Here is a 15,000-nt window from a genome sequence, read left to right on the forward strand (position 1 = left end):
GAAGAGAACCTGGCATTCAGTAGTAAAACAGAACTTGGCTCAAGTTAGTTGTGACATAGTAAAACAAAAACAAGCAAGAGTGCTTATTCAGTTTTAGGAAATTTTAATTGCAACACCAATGACAGAGTATGTGTTGCGAGTTGTTTATCCTGTCCAGCTTTTTATATAGGTAAGATGGAAAAACAGTTAAGGCAAAGAATTTACCAACACATATACTCCAACAAGAAGAAGGATGTTTCTAATGCACTTTATGGACTTAGTAGCTCTTGTGAAAATTTCAATAAATTTATTTTTTATGTGTTAGAAAAGATAAATCGTAATGAGAGAGGGGGAAATTGGTGATATTAGATCCGTGGTGGTGGTGCTGCAGTAGCGTTGTCACCTCACAGTAAGACGCTGTCCGGTTCGATTCTCAGCTAGAGCGTCTTCTGCATGGAGACATGCGTGAATGGGCATACCTTCGTTGAAGGTTGTGCGTCAGGGCTGGTAACTCGGCACGTAAAAATCAACTACCAGTCATTAGCAGACCGGAGTTCCACTGTGGTGACCCCTAACCGGGAAAAGCTGAAAGACACAAACAAATTTATAATATAGTGAAATGTTTTTGTAGGTTTTATTAAATGCTACACAGTACCGGGTCTTAATGACCGTATCTCCGTAGCGAGTGTTGTATCATTGAGAGCAGATACAATTAATTGACAAAGGTTAACATTCTATACTGCATTCCTTCTTAATCTTTTATGTTTAAAAATTTCTATATATGTGTTTTTTATTTGTACAGGTAGTTTTAGATTAAAAACCCATTGTTGAAGTTTTCTTTCCCATGCAGCCCATTTTAGTAACTTAACATGGTTCATGTGAAGTTGTTCAATCTCGCCGTTCATTCTTACAAATGGGTTCGGAGCCAATCCCTCGGCTCCGAGTCGGCCACTTTCACAAGCTCGAGGTTTTTGAGTAGTTTGAGGTCAAGTCCCTATCCCATGATGCTCTCTGCCTCACCTCAGATCTAGTTTATCGCTGCAGCAGATCGGTGGTTGAGAGTGGAGCTCGGGTCAGTATTTGCATCTTTAATTTATTTAACCAGTATATTGTTCATAGAATATTATAGGAGCGTGTGTGTTTTGCTAGTCTTTATAGACTAATTACTTAGGTTTTTGGTTCTTGTTTCAGAGAGAAAGATTTATTTATAGAGCGGCTGCTCTTAAGCCTTTCATTGGCCATGTTTCAGTTACTTCCTAGCCCGTTAACTTTTATAGTGTCTATTGTTATTGTAGTTAACTATTTAACTGTTAATTCTCATAACGGGTGCTGTTGGTCTAGCCTGTGTGTGTGTCTGTGTGTGTGTGTGTGTGTGTGTGTGTGTGTGTGTGTGTGTGTGTGTGTGTGTGTCTGTGTGTGTGTGTGTGTGTGTGTGTGTGTGTATGTGTGTGTGTGTGTTTAGTTTAGGTAGTTTTATTTATTTATTTATTTTTTTTTTAATATTTGCATTATGGCTGATCAGAAGGAGAAAAGAGACAGAAGTCAGGGGTTAAGAAATGCCCTAAGTGCAGACAAAAAATGTCCATTACTGATTTACATGTGAGTTGTGTATACTGTCTGGGTACAGTCCATCTTCAGGAGGACTGTTCCATTTGTCATTCGTTCAGCAGCAGGATCTTGTTAGAACACAGGAGAAAGCTAGTGGATAGACGTTTGTTGAAACCTGAATTTCAGGAATCTCTTGATAAGGCTGACCAGACTTCCAAATCTTCCAAGGGATCTAAGTCTTTGAAAGCTTCTTCGGAGCCGAAGTCTTCTGCTCCGAAATTGGCTGAGAAAGTGCGGTCGCTGGTTCCACAGTCCTCAGAACCGAGTAAGTTTTTCGGAGCCAGTCTCTGAAGTTTTGAAATCAATTTTACAATCGGTGGCTTCATCCATCCCTTCGACTCATTCTTCGAGGAGCCTCTCCGATGTGGATGTAGACCGAGTGGTGCAGAGGCTTCTCCACAACCTGGCATTAGCCAAATTGTTGTCGGCTCCGGCCCAACCGGTCTCTGAGCTGAAGATGTCCTTGCCTACTGTGTCTGCTCCTTCTCCGAACAGAGCAGGGCCTCTGGAGCCAGAGGGGGTAGAACTGATGATCATGGAACCCTTGGAGCTGAGGCCTGTTCCAGTGACATTGGCTCCGTCGACTCGGGCTACTTCGATGCCTTTCGAGGAGTCTGGGAGCCAACACTCTCCGTTCGGCTTCGCGGGGGAGAGCCGAACCAATGGGTCGGTTCCGACCCTTTCACTCGGAGCTTCAGCACAGATGAGCTTGGATCCTTCCTCTGGTTCGGAGCCCACTGTTTCAGTGCCGGGGAAGTTGACATCATCTTCTGAACTGGCTGCTTCCTCGCATCGGAGCAGTGGGGCTTTCAATGCCATGAGGAGAGTTATGTCTTCGAAGACACCCACTTCATCAAGGCCTACTTTCTCATCCCCGAAAGTGCTGCGTTGTACCTCTGCATCACAGATTCCCTTAAAGCCTAGAGACCCAGAGCCTCAGGTAGCCCCAATGGGTGACCCATGTTCTACTGAGACCTCACCAGAAGCTCCCACTGATGAGGTTCCCAGAAAGACGCTTTGCAAGAGGAGGCATTTAGACTCCCTGCAGGAGTCTGTCACATCAGACAGTGACTTAGAGGAGTCAGAAGGGTCCCCAAGGTCCCCCTCAGAGGATATCTCTTTTGCTGATATCCTTGAGATTCTAAGACAGAGGCGTGGCTGGCAGTCTGTTAACCCTACTGATGATGAATCGATGCTTCTGCATGCCTTTGGGTCTCAACCCTCCACCTCCTGGGTGACTCCATCCTTCGATGAATTAATGTAATTAGTTGCTTGAAAGGTGTGGGAGTCTCCTGATACTGTGGAACCTGTCCCTCGGAGGCCCAACAAGTTTATTACCTCTCCACAGGACAAAATGTTTCTTACCAATGGAGTGCCAGTCGATGCCATGGTGGTGGCGGCGGCCACCAAGAAAGAGATGTCTGAAACCTCTTCTACCGTCCAACCTCCTAATAGAGATTCCAGGATTATGGACAGGTATGGGAAACGCATTTTTAGTTCAGCGACTTTTGCTATGCGATTGTTCAACTATTTTACACACTTTACCAGACTTCAGAGAGATCTCCTTAAAGAGCCTGGAGATACTCTACAGAGTACTGCAGCTGAGGGCGTTCCTGATAAGGTGACATCCCAGCTCAATACCCTTAATTCTATAGTTAACTCGTCCATGCGTCTCATTTCTTATCAGCTGATGGCACAAGTCAGGCAGAGGGTTCAGCAATAGCTCTTCAGAGATGTTCCTGGATGCGCTTATGCTCCTTTGCGGAAGCCTAGAAAGTCTTCCTTTATTAATACCCCATTTGATGGCTCATCCCTTTTCTGGCCTAAAGTCAAGGAGACCCTCACTAGATGTGAACAAGATGGAAAGACTCTGTCTGCCGTAGGAGTCCGTTTTTCCACCCCTACTAGACCTTACCCCATAGGGCAAAAGGGAGGAAAAATGTGGTTCTGCAAGTCCCAAGGAGGCTTTCAGAACACATGCAGTGAACCCCCCTCCAGGGGCAGAGGAGAGGGTAATAATGGAAGATGCCTCCCAGGTGGCAGAGGGGGTCTGCAAAACCAGGGCGACAGGGATCAGTTCTTTGGCAAGCCCTACCAGCACTCCCGAAAGGAGGCCCAACTGTCCTACGCTGGAGGCAGTCGGGGGTTGCTTGTCTTTGTATCCAGATGCCTGGCTAAAATTACAAAAGACTCTTGGGTACAAAGCATTATTTATTTTTATTTTATTTTACATTTGTTGACCGGGCTAGTCCAACTGGATAATTTCCATTTATCGGATTTATAGGATATGTCATTCCTTTCAAAGAACCACCCTCCATACGAAAGAAAATCCCAGACGTTCCACCCAGTCTCAGGGATCAAGCAACCATTGAGATTCAAAGGTTGCTAGAAAGTATCCAGCCAGTCCCAGCAGACTAGATAGGATCCGGAACCTACTCAAGATTCTTTTTAGTTCCAAAGAAAACAGGGGACTGGAGGCCCATCTTGGACCTCAGCAAACTCAACACTTTTGTAAAGAAAGAGAAGTTCCGGATGGTCACTCTTCAGTTGATTCTTCCGTTTCTAGGAACAGACAATTGGATGTGCTCTATAGATCTTAAGGATGCGTACTATCATAACAAAATGGCCAGACCATCCAGAGATCACCTGCATTTCCAGCTGGGAGCCAGTCATTATCAGTTCCGAGCACTGCCTTTTGATCTCACAACAGCCCCCAGAGTGTTTACCAAATGCATGGCAGTGGTTATGGCTCACCTGAGGCGTCTAGGATTCTGAGTGTTTCCGTGCCTGGATGACTGGCTCCTCACCACCACCACCACCAGGCATCAACTAGTTCAATCCAGGGACCTCACCCTAAAACTGTGTTCCCTGTTAGGAATTACTATAAATTTCGACAAGTCTGCGTTGTCACCATTGCAGCATATTTCCTTTACTGGAGCAGATTTAGACGCCACGAACATGGTAAAACTGCCCCTGGAAAGAACAGTCATGCTTCGGCAACAGGCATCAGACATTCTGACACAAAACAAAGTACCAGCCTCTCACGTTTTAAAATTGCTAGGTACTATCGCAACAACTCTCATAACAGTTCCTCTAGAACACATGCACATGAGAATACTTCATTGGTTACTCTTCAGCCAATGGTCTTACCAACAACTTCTGATGTCATTCTTGATAATCATTACAGATTCATGCAAGAAGGATCTACAATGGTGGTTGACCAGCCACCATGTAACAGTAGGTTGCCCATTTGTTCTTCCCCGGCCATCAGCCACAGTGACCACAGACGCTTCTCTGGTAGGGTGGGGCCTTTTCAGGGAAGAACAGCCCAAGGCACCTGGTCAGAGACAGTCACATTTGCACATCAATGTCCTGGAGATGAGAGCAGTACTTTTGGTATTGCAGTACTTCCAAGACTCTTCCTTTGGGAACGATTGCGATTCAGACTGACAACATGTCAGTAGTCTGGTATATCATTAAGCAAGGGGGAACAAAGTCTTACCCCCTATGTCGAGAGGCCCTAAGAGTCTGGCAGTGGGCTGTATCCTCTGGGCGCTTTCTGATAGTGACACACATCCTGGGGAAATCCAATGTGATAGCGGACAAACTAAGCAGAGCTATTCTGATGCCGCACGAGTGGCCCCTCAAAAGCGAGGTAGCAGAAAGGATTTTCCGCAGATGGGGCCAGCCTTGCTGCGACCAGTTTTCATCCCCCATGAATGCCAAATGCAGAAGCTAATTTGCCCTGAATCCCTCACCAGAGGAAAACCCAAGGGATTCTCTCTTCCACGTTTGGCCCCTGGGACTTCTATATGCATTTCCACCCTTTCCCCTGATTCCAAAATTTCTGCAGAAAGCCAAAGCCTTGGGAAGGACTGTAATTCTGATAGCCCCTTATTGGCCTCAACAGATTTGGTTCCCTTTCCTTCGACTCTGCCAACTAGAAGAACATTGGATTCTGGACCCAGTTCCAGATCTGCTAACACATTCATTAGGGGCTCTTCATCCTTCACTTCACTCCCTCAAATTGACAGCTTGGCTGCTCCAATTTCCAACATAGCCAGGTCCCACAATCTTTCCTCGCAAGTACAGCATATCCTTGTATCGTCACATAAGGCTTTGACCAGAAAATTATACTTCAGCAAGTGGAAGGGGTTCGCTTTGAGGGCTTCCCAAAATAATATTGACCCGTACATTGCCTCAGTTGCTAGCATATTAGAGTTCTTGACTAAACTTTTTAATGAAGGTGTGGCAGCTACCATATGTGTTCAGTTGGCTGCAATTTCAAATTTTCACCTCAAATTGGAAGGCTCGACTCTCATGTCTCATAGGTTATGTAGAGCCTTCTTAAAAGGAACCATACATCTTAGACCACCAGTTAGACATCCTTTCACTCCCTGGAACCTAAATTTTGTTCTATCTAGGATTATTCTTCCTCCATTTGAGCCTGCATCTTCCTGCCAACTAAAATTCCTGTCTTGGAAAACCATTTTCTGGACTAATCCATCCTTCCTTCCAAAGGTTTGTTCAGAGGCTAATTTGAATCAAACAGTTGAACTTCCAATGTTCTTCGATAACCACTCCAACAAGTTGCAGTATATGTTGCATAAGCTTGAGGTACACATACAACTCAGATTTTATTTGGATAGAACCAAAGAATTTAGAAAATCAGAACAACTTTTTGTCTCTCATTCAGATACCAAGAAAGGGCAGCCTGTGTCTAAAGTCACCCTTTCTAAATGGTTAACAAATTGTATAAAATTCACATATTCTTCCGTGAATCAACCGCTTAAACATAAAGTGAAGGCGCACTCCACAAGGGCTGTTTCTACCTCTTCAGCTTACATGGCTAGACTGTTGTTCGATACAATATATGCAGCTGCCACTTGGTCAAAACCACATACCTTCATTACGCATTATAAAGTAGATAAGGCCTCCAGGGACAGTGCTTCCTTTAGTTCCACTGTCCTCAAGAATATACTCCCGTGAGCCACCAAGGATAAATGGTGCTTGGGACACTACTCATATGTAACAATGAATGGCGAGATTAAACAACTTCACATGTAGAAGTTATGTACTCGCCATAACGTTCCATGTGAGTTGTTCATCTCGCCTTCATTCTTACATTTCCTCCCACCTACAGGCTTCTCGAAGAACGAGTAAGAGATTTGAGGTCTGGTTGGTCTTTGTATGGGGTTTCTTACTCCGGCTGGAGTTACACTCATGTCACTTATGTTGTATATATTGGGATTAGCAAACTAGATCTGAGGTGAGGCAGAAAGCATCATGGGATAGGGACTTGGTCTCGAGCTACTCGAAAACCTCAAGCTTGTAAAAGCGGCTGACTCAGAGCCGAGGGATCGGCTCCGAACCCATTTGTAAGAATGAAGGCGAGAAGAACAACTCACATGGAACGTTATGGTGAGTACATAACTTCTATTTTTAAGCATCACAGTGTGGTGCAATACGGCTGGAAAATAATCATGTTAGCTGGTTTCCTGTCTTTCACAATATTGTGAGAATTTTTTTTTTTTTTACAATAATGTGAGATTTTTTTATACAGTGTTGTGATGTTTTTTTCACATAAAAATACAAGGTTCTCCTATAACTTAATGATGGTATAATGTTTTTCAACAAATTAATGTTATAATGAACAATAATGTTAGAGTATTTGGTATTTAGACAGTAATTTGTGTCACATGACTCAAGTTTTAATCATAATAAGTGGATTATTTAATTGATTTTCAATGGCTTAGATTGGTTAATTCTTCTTTTTAAATGTAAAATTGTTAGTGGTGAGGTATCTGAGGAAGTTCCAATTCAAAATAAAGGAAAGAAAGTGCCCATCAAATTTGAGGTTGTGGTCCCTTCTCAGTTTCTTTCTACAACATTTTCTGCTTTTTTGTTTTGTTAAACATTGTTTTGTGTTTTCGTTGTGTAGCGGTTAATACTAGAAAACCAAAACCAATTGTGGCAAGGCAGAGTCTGCATGTGTGGCAGAATTATATAAACTTTCTTAACTCTTGCTGAGAAAACTATCTTAGACGAATTGACTCATAGTTCGAATATAAAAATTATGAAACTTGACAAGGGAAGGGAGTACAGTTATAGTTGACAAAATAGGCTACTCAAGTGCTATGTTCCAAATATTACTAGACACTACTAAATATTCCTTGATCTCTCGCCTCTTGCAAATTTGATTTAATTTTGGAAGATTTGCATATAGAGGGGAGAATTCCCACCAAAACTTATAATTTTCTAAAGGTTGATAAGCCCAGAGTCCTTATGAAATTTGGGATTCCTAAGATCCACGAAATTATTTTAAGTCCACCATGCAGGCAAATTGTAGCAGCCAGTAGATCAAAAACACATCCCATAGCTGTATTTTTGGATCCTTCTGTGAAATGTACTCTGAACATTAAAACATATATGGTTAGGGACTCCTGGAAATTTTTGGGAAGGTTGACCAGTGACTTAATCATCTCTAACATCGGGTTTCTAACCATAGATGTAGTTGACCTTTTTTCTTCCATTCCTCTGGAAGAAGGTTTAGATTATTTTAGTGACAGTGTTGCTAGTTTTGATCTTATGAAAGGTCAAGATATGAATCTTTACATTGAGCTCATAAGCATGGTTTTAGAGAGCAATTTTATATTTTTTGAGGGGGAAACATTTCAGCAGAAAACAGGGCGTTGCTATGGGTGCTGCCTGTGCCCCCCTTGTATGTGAATCTGGTGTTGTTAAGTTGGGAAAGGAAACGCATTATTTCTTCACCTTTTTGGGAGTATATTAAGTTATACATTAGATTCCTGGTTGACATCTTTATTTTATGGGATAGACCAGAGATGATGATTGGAGAATTCTTGAATTACCTTCATGACACCACCATATTTTTGAAATTTACACACAGTTACAGCAAGTTTTAAGTGGACACTAATATAGAAATTTTTGAGAGGAAGTTTAGGACTAGAATTCATAGAAAATACTTTCAGTAACTCATATTTGCCCTTTAACAGCGCATACCCCTTTAAACAGAAAAGGAGTTTATTAAAGGGACAATCTGTAAGGGTGGCGAGAATGACTTCCCACTATGATGATTTTGTGGAAGAAATAAGATTTATTTCAGGTTTGTTTACTGAAAGAGGCTACCCAAAGGAGCTTGTGGCTAGCATATGTCAAAAGGTTACTGCAGTACGGGGGAATAAATATAAGCCATTGGTCAAAGTAGTAGATGATACTGTTAAGTCTGAACCTGCTCACTCAGACAAAAACTTTAATAAAGCTGTGGTTGTTGAATTTAACCATGCTGCATGAAGTGTTAAGAACATTATCAGAAAAAATTGGAATATGCCAAGATTCAGTTCTGACTTGGTTGGAGTTGTAGAAATGGAACCCAAGTTTGTGCATAAGATGGGTCGCAACTTAAAAGTATATATGAAGGAACCCCTGTGTTTTTGTTTTAATAAATCCATTGGTTTTACCCAAGAGCTGTCCGGTGCTTGGTTTCTCCTCGAAACAGTGCTTCTTGTTTGATTATATATGAAGGAACCCCTTACAATACGATTAGTAAAAAAAAGGTGGTGGTACTAAAAATGTGGGAATTGCTGTCAGTGTCATTTTATATATCACAAAGATCATATTATATTAGAAAATGCAGCCCAAAGTAACGTTTGGTTAAAGAAAGGAAACTGCTGCAGCAAAGGGATTATTTACTTTGCAATTTGTAAAAAGTGTGAAAGTTTTTATGTTGGAAAGACTGAAAGAAGTTTGCAAAAGAGAATTTATGAGCATAATTATAGTATAAAAACAAAGAACCCTAACAATGCTTTGTTTAAGCATTCACAGTTTAAAGATTCCCATGATGAGTTTTTATTTTGTATCTTGGAGCAGGTGGACAAGGATCCCAGAGGTGGAGAATGGGAGAACTATTTGTATTATAAAGAATTGGTGTGTGGCAATTTAGGCTCAATGTCTTTACTTACCCAGGACACGATTACATTTCTGTAAAGCCCATTTAAAAAAAAAAAGCATCAAAATTGTTGTAACAAGCGAACTTTTTTTCGACTCCTGAGTGTATTAAATGTACGTTTATTTTTATTCTTATCAAACAAATACACATTTTTGGTAGATCAGTGGAACTAAGTCTTTTAAGGCTTTATTTCTTTTGAATAACATGTTAATTATGTTGATACATTTTAGTTTTAAAGCTTCAAAAATGTTTTTCAACGTTTAACTTTCAACTTTTGATATTGATGCCTATTTTAATTCTTTGTATTGTAATCATCTTTATTTTTGATGTTTTATGGTTTATTTGTTATGTAATGTACTGGTTCTTTAAAGGTTTTATTGACACAATTAGGAAGTAATAACTTGTGTTAATTCCATGGTACTATTTAAGTTTGTGGTGTAGGAAATAAATTTTTGTTCTGATGAAGTCCTATGAAAAAAGAAAGTGAGCACTTAATGAGTAAATAAAATATTTTTGGATTTTATTTGGGCTCCTTTATTTTGTTTTACCACAGTACTCTGCCTTGACACCATTTGTTTTGGTTATTAAGTTGTGGCATAGTCAATAGTGACTTCACCAATGCTGAAGAGTGGTCAGGTATTACTGTTCTATAAATAAAGCAAGCTGAAAACCCTCCTTACAAACAGTGATAGCTCATTGTGATGCTGAGACAGCATTTCTGTATTGTGGACATGGTTTAATATGAGTTGCTCAGTTAGTAAGAATATGTTCATAGGTTCATAGGTTCATACTAGGCTATCTGCCCTAGGGCATTTATAAGCCTAGCCAGAATGTGTTTGGCTTTCGCCACCCATTTTACATTTATTTTGCTATGCCCTTTTTCGAGGTTAGTATACTGTGCCTCTGTCTAACAGTGACACAGAAGTGATACCCGGGGTAAACCTATGATCTCCCATCCACTCATCAAGATTCCTCTTGAAGAGAGTCAATGAGGGACTCTGCCTAACCTGGACTGGGATTTTATTCCAGAGTGAAGGGAGCCTCTGGGTTATGAATCTGTCCCTCCAACATGTCCTAGTTATTTCAGTGCTGAGGTTCAAGTCTCTTGAGCGCGTAGCTCGATGGGATTTGGATTTTCTGAGGTGCAGCATGTCCATTAATTCCGGGTTGGACATGGCTTTATACGTCAGGCACAGATCGCCTCTGAACAGGCGGTATGCCACTGAGTAGAGCTGGAGTTTCTTTAACCGGACAGCATATTGCATCTGTTTGAGCCCTTTGGTCCTCTTGGTGAGGTACTTTTGGCGTCTTTTCAGTTGCTGCAGGTGTCTGGTAAGGTACATCCCAAAAGGGCATTGTACTCAATTATGGGCCTGATGAGGGATGAGTAAAGAGGCACGATGACCTCCCCTGATCTAGATGTGATTCCCTTCATGATTAGGTGGGCTATATAAAACGTTTTCTAACCACTTTGGCCACGTGGTTGTCAAATGAGAGATTGCTATCAACTTGGGTCCCCAGGTCCCTAATTACTTCTTCTGTACTTAATGGATTACCACCTATGTGGTAATTTGTGGGCACTTTGTTTTTGCCAAAGGGGATGACTATACACTTTTGGCATTTAGCTTGAGGCCATGGCTCTGGCACCAGTTGTCTGTTTCTATGAGGCCCTTTTGGAGGATGCTTGTGTCGGCTGGAGAGTCGATTATGGCGCCCAGTTTGCAGTCATCTGCGAACTTGGTCAGCCACAGTCCTTCCGTGTTGGCCTGTACCTCCGAAATATATACCGAACAAGAGAGGTCCCAGAACTGAGCCTTGTGGGACACCACTTGTAACTGGTTTGGAGTCTGACATGGCTCCAGCAATTCTAACCATATGGGTTCTGTCCTTGAGCCAGTTTGCAATCCATCTAGTGACATAGGGGTTTATATTTAAGCTGGTGAGCTTATCTATAATGCCAGTGGGGTATTGTATCGAAGGCTTTTGCGAGGTCCAGGTAGGCTGTGTGGACCACCTTCCCTCGTCAATGGCCTTGGTGACTGTTTCAAAGAAATCAACCAGGTTTAAGAGGCAGGATCTGCCCTTAACAAAGCCGAACTGGGTAGGATCCAGTGTCTGTAGGTCCCCAATATCTTTATTTATGAGGTCCATGATGATCCTTTCCATAGCTTTGCAGACCAAGCTAGTCAGGCTTATGGGGCGATAGTTTCCAGGATCCGTTGAGGCACCACCTTTATGGAGAGGGACCACTGTTGCTGTACGCCACTCTTTGAGCACATATCCTGTAGTAAGGCTGAGATTGAACAGTAGTTTTATGTTTGAGTTTAGCTCTTCTTGGAGTTCATGTAGGACGCAGCCCGGGACACCGTCTGAAAACAGTTTGCAGATGCATCTGTGATATGATAGTAGATGTCCGTCTGGTTTGATCAAAAGAATTACAAAAGTATTCTAATAAAATACAATGTAATTGAAATGAAGTTGTGATGATATGAGGTAATGCCAGCTATACCAGAGAGAGAGTAGGGCAGTGCATGTGTAACATCTGCTAGCATAACTAGCTAGAGGTTTGTAAAGAATTTTATGTCATTTGTATAACAGTCTGATATATATACAGGTGAAATGTTTTTTAAAACTGTTTGGGTTAAAAATGCATCAGCAGTGGGTCCTGCGGGACAGGAAAGAAATATACATATATGTCAGGTTGTATTTCGGTAACTGCTGAAATGTATATATGTTAACAGAGGATGCTGGAAGGGAAGGGGTTAAGCTCACCCCAGCTTACCTTAAGAAAAATAGGTTGAAATTAAATGACTTTGTTTAGGCCATAAATATTTTATCTCACAGGCCTGAATGCAGCAGTGATGCAATGTCTGGTCTGGGATCCTGCTCTAATTGACCTTAGTGGTGAACTAATTGCTACCCTGGGGTGCCAGAGAATGGCTTGTTAGACTCTACAAGAAGGGTGAAAGTATTAGACTGGTTTTGCAGTATTCAGATGCCTTGGCAAAGCACTAGGTGTGCATTGTGACACATCTGTGCTAGATTGTGGTTCAGCTTCTAGTCAGGAGAGTAGTGTGGGAATCACAGAATCAGGTGACCAGATCTGATATTATTCTAAAGCCAGCACTGAAATTATGTTAGATGTTAGTGAGAGATGTGACAGTGACACCCAGGACTGTGTCTTGGACCTGACAACAGGACCACTCATCCATTTCATCTTGCCTTGCTTTTGGTAGTAACTTAACTAGGGAATAATAGTACTTCAGTTAGTTAGAAAATATAGTGAGACTATTTTTATTATTTATTTTATTTTACATTTGTTGACCGGGCTAGTCTAACTGGATACATGCCCATTTTCAGTAGAGGCCCGGGGAGATAAGCTCCTAGATAGGACAATGAAATTGACACAGTAACAACTAAGGAAAAATAAAACAAACAAAATAAATCCTATTTACAGTACATATTACAGGTTATCACAGTAAAATTAACAGTACAGAATACAGACATAACATAGCATGCTAGTTAAATATTGTTTTTTTTGTATCTGTCTGAATCTTTCCATCTGTGTGGTTTTTATATTTCATGTCAGTTGAAATTCTGGTGTTTATTGTAAATAGATATTCAGTATTTTCATGTTTTCTATTTTATTTTTTATTATTAAATATATATGTACCTTTTATTGTTGGTGATCTTTTAAAGAATATTTTAACCTTTGAGAGTACTTATATTTATTTGTGACACTGTGTCCACTCCTGAAAGTCTTGCTGTTTGGTCAAAATTGCCATTGGTATTAGTATTAATTTCACACAGTATAATTGGATACTGTGTTAAGAGCCTTAAGTAGCTGGCTCGTGGCAGTATTACTACCTTATAGCCTGGGCAGAAGGTGTAGAGTGGATAATCTTTGCCAGCCTTTCCCAGGTGTGTGTGTGTGTGTGTGTGTGTGTGTGTGTGTGTGTGTGTGTGTGTGTGTGTGTGTGTGTGTGTGTGTGAAAATCAAACTTCAAAGAGTATATGTGTCAGCTACTTGGAATAGGGACACAGAACTTTTTTAGTAGTCAGCGTGAATTCTTATTTGGGGCCTGGAGAGGAGAGAGAGTCCAGCCCCAGGATTGGAGTGTGTTCCCTGTGTGCTTTGAAAGAAAATTGTGCTGGGTGCAGGGAGTTGTATCTGAAAATACTGTATGCATCTATTTTTATTCCAAGTGAACGTCCCTCACCAGTGTCAGTGGTGAGGATTGAGCTTCCTTGACTACTGGCCCAGAACGGGGACATCAGGTAGTGCCAGCTATATCAGAGAGAGGAGGGCAGTGCATGTGTAATGTATGCCAGCATAGCTAGCTGGAGTTTTGTAAAGAATTTTAAGTAATTTGTATACCAAACTGATTTGTACAGATGCATATGTTAAAAATGTATTTGTGAAGCTGCTTGGGTTAAAAATGTATTAACAGTGGGTCCTGCGGGACAGAAAAGAAATGTACATGTATGTCAGGCTGTATTGTGGTAACTGCTGAAATGTATACATGTTAACAGAAGGTGCTAAAAGGGAATGGGTTAAGCATGGTCCAGCTTACCTTAAGAAAGCTAGGATGAAATTAAATGACTTTGTTTACGCCGTAAAGATTTTATATCACAAGCCTGACTGCAGTATCTACTCTGGGATCCTGCTCTTTTTGTCCTTAGTGGTGAACTAATTGCTACCCTGGGGTGACAAAGAATGGCTGGTTAGTTTCTACAAGAAGGATGAAAGTATTGGAATTGTTTTACAGTCTCCAAATGCCTTAGCAAAGCTCTGGGTGTGTATTGTGACACATTTGTGCTAGATTTTGGTTCACCTTCTAGTGAGGGGAGTAGTGTGGAAACAACAATATCAGGTGACCAGATGTAATGTTATGCTATAGCCAGCACAGAAATTATTTTAGATATTAGTGAGAGATATGATAGTGACACTCAGCACTCTGTCTTGGACCAGACAACAAGACCATTCATCCACTTCATCTTGCCTTGCTTTTGTAAGTAACTTAACTAGGGAATAGTACTTCTTCAGTTAGTTAAAAAATAGTGACACTAGTTAAATATTGTTTTTCTGTATCTCTCTGAATCTTTCCCTCTGTATTGTTTTCATATTTCCTGTGAATTGAAATTCTAAATAGATATTCAGTATGTTTGTGTTTTCTGTTTTATTATTTATTATTAAATATATCTGTACCTTTCATTGTGAGGGTCTTTTAGAAAATAGTTTAACCTTTGAGAGAATTGCATTTATTTGGTGACACTGTAGCTTCATGCTTCTGAAAGTCTTTTTGCTTGGCTTGCAAACATTACCATTTGTATAGTATTCATTTTAAAGAGTAATTGAGTACCCTGGTAAGAGCTTGAGAGTAGCTGGCTGGTGGCAGTGAAGCTACGTTATAGTCTGGGCAGAGGGGGCATAGCTGGTAAAT

The 15,000-nt window shown here is 41.1% G+C and overlaps 1 protein-coding gene across 1 annotated transcript in view; it reads left to right on the forward strand.

Annotated features, from left to right (window-relative positions):
• The window catches only part of LY75 (lymphocyte antigen 75), a 3,856,564-nt gene that overhangs the window by 1,749,591 nt on the left and 2,091,973 nt on the right, over positions 1 to 15,000 (forward strand). The window lies entirely within an intron of this gene.

This window comes from Protopterus annectens, chromosome 6.part0 (assembly GCF_019279795.1).
Source record: "Protopterus annectens isolate FY-2018-M chromosome 6.part0, PAN1.0, whole genome shotgun sequence".
NCBI classification, from domain to species: Eukaryota; Metazoa; Chordata; order Ceratodontiformes; family Protopteridae; genus Protopterus; species Protopterus annectens.